Source organism: Psammomys obesus, unplaced genomic scaffold (assembly GCF_907164565.1).
Source record: "Psammomys obesus unplaced genomic scaffold, mPsaObe1.curated_primary_1811, whole genome shotgun sequence".
NCBI lineage: Eukaryota > Metazoa > Chordata > Mammalia > Rodentia > Muridae > Psammomys > Psammomys obesus.
The window spans coordinates 24,917,572-24,920,432 of record NW_026585504.1 but is presented as its reverse complement, the minus strand read 5'-3'; positions in this window follow the sequence as shown (position 1 = coordinate 24,920,432).

Here is a 2,861-nt window from a genome sequence, read left to right as displayed (position 1 = left end):
AGATAGATAGATAGATAGATAGATAGATAGATAGATAGATAGATAGATAAATACATAGATACATAGATAGACAGGTAAAACATAGAACAGCCGCTACATAATGTATGTGGTAAACTGTGCTAGACAAAGGTATTAAATATAGCATTGTAATGATGTTTGGAATGGTTAAAAGTGTCTGGAATGCAATCTAATATTTTTAATTTATAACTAGGTATATTCCTGAGAATACTTAAGTGTTACACAGGCAAATTAAAATTTTTAAGCAAAGAATATTAAAAGAAATGTTGGAAACAACCACTGGGAAACAATTTTAATGCTAACTATAAAAGTCTAGGATGCGCTCTTGGTCCTTTCTCTCTTGGTCTCTCTTGCTCCTGGCCTCTTCTCTCTTGGCCTTCTCCCCTTTCTCTATCGGGGCGCCCCCTCTCTCTCTTTCCCCTCTCTTACTCTTTCTCTCCATGTGTCCTGCTCTCCCTTTTTCCATCCATCTCTACCTAATAAACCACTTTCATATAGAAAAAAAAAAAGTCTAGGATGCTATACCAAAATTTAGATGGAAATTTTTATCTCAAATATGAACCATATGATGGAAAACAAATTGTAATTAAGAGATTACTATTAATTATATCCTTGCTTAAATGCAAACGATTAACAACCTACATGATAATAAATGCGATGACTTGCCTAGATGCTTAGGAAAAGTCTCATTTTTCAAATGAGAAGACAATTGATAAACCACAGCAAATTTCAGTAAGTCCTTGAACACATAAGAGCCAAGCCAGAATCTAATTTTGTGTGTGTGTTTATTATTTTATGAGTGTGTGTGTGTGGTGTGCTCCCACCTGAAGACCACTTTACCTGTCACCCTCGGGGAGGCTGTCCACCTCCTTTGGGACAGGTTCTCCCGTTAGTCTGAAACTCACTGATTAGACTGACTGGCCCCAGCTTGTGCCACCACACCCAGCAGTTTTACATGGGTGCTGGAAACTGAATTCGGGTCCTCATGTTTGCAAGGAAGGCACATTACTGGCTGAATCATTCCCCCAGTCCCATTCAACTTAATTCTGGATGTAGCAGTGAGTTTGTTAAACTTCAAATGTTGGAAATTTCTACAGCGGAGAGTGCAGTGTACTTCCCTCGTCTACACCTGTCATAATTATCCACAGCACACAATAAATCTTTCGTCTTCACCACATTCACCAAGCCCATTCAGTCCCTCTGCCTCCTGGGTTATTTTGAAGCAAGCTAAGACATACGATCTCATATATTAATACTTCAGTATGTGCAGGAAGACATTTTTGAACCCGTATCATAAAACTGCCGTAAGACTAACTGGCATGGATATTAATTTGTAATGTAGTTAAATATTTTTAAGCAAAAGTCACTCTTGCACAAAGTTTCCATGCCAATTAAGGAAAAGACTTCATATTACTAAAGTGAAATAAATGAGTATTAAGGAGACATTAAGTCCACACCCTTTAACTTAAGGGGAGAGCTAATTTGTCCATTTGTATAATCCTACACACCTTGACTGTCGCTTCTTCGCAGCCCAAGTAATGGAAAGTGCTGTAAAAATAGAACATGGATGTGTTTTTATTACGTTCAAGCAACCGCAGCAGGCCATGTAGCTGCCTTGCAGCATTTAAGACTGCAGTCTAGGACTCCAGATATCCAAGGCTAATGAATAAATATGCTATTGAGGTAGAATGTTTTGGAGAGGATTAAATTAAGATCATTGTGGCCAAATAGTTTATTTAAAGCTATTAAGAGGAAAGCCACTGGTTCAGAGCCAGGTCCCTTTGAGTTATTTCTGTTGGGAAATTGTTTCTCAAGCTTCCGTCTTTGAGAGGCTGAAAGGTCAGTGTCTCTGGGTTACCGACACCAAGGATGTTTCTGATGAAAGATTTTAACCAGTAAGACAATACTGAATAACTGGAGTAAGCCGTAGCAATATTTCCACTAAATCACTTTTATTAGTCCTTGTACAATTTTCATCCGATGTCACTGTTTTTACTGAAAACTTTCAATACAATTGTGCTAGCCTTGCCATGTTATAGCCACTGTACCGTTTGCCTCACTTTTGGGTGCTAGTCTACCAGAGCTAACTGCTCTATGAATACGGATAATTCTACGGATTAAAAAAAAAAAAAAAAAACAAAAAAAACATCAGATTTTGTGTCTGATCATTAAAGTCATGTGCTGTGTTAGTCATTCTCATTTTTCACTTGTGATGTTTCTGACAATAATATACATTAGGATATAGACAAAAGCTTGCGTTTACAAGTGTATGGAGTTTTGTGAGCATGAATGAGAAGCGGCTCTATTATCTGTCACCTTTTTCTTGCAGGCTTCATCTAGATCCTCAGTTCCTGAAAGCAGAGTGCTTCGAGGCCCTAGAAAAAAATGCCTATTGCAGCACAGTTTGTGAATTTTCATTATAAAAAGGACGAAGGATTTTTAAGGTTGGCTCATAATCTGTTCCAGTATGGACGTGCTGGGGTGTGAACACAAACGCTTTAAAAGGCCAAAAAGGTCACACACCGTGACGCGACAAACGCCGCTGATGTAGTGAGAGACGGCCCGAGGAGGACTCTCAGCTTAGAAAAAGTTGTTTTCCCTAGATCGCAGCCTGATGTAGAAGACAAAACAAAGCAGAAACAAACTAATGAACAACAACAACAAAAATCGTGAGTGCTAGCTTTTGTTTGTTTGTTTGTTTACGATGCTGTCCTCACAGGAGGCAGAGGGAGAGGGAACGGCCGTGGCTTCCGGCTTCTGCCTTTTCCTTTAAAAGGGCCTGACTTAGCGACACCGACGCGTGCCGTCGTGTACCAGATGGCCGAGAACACCACAGCAAACCC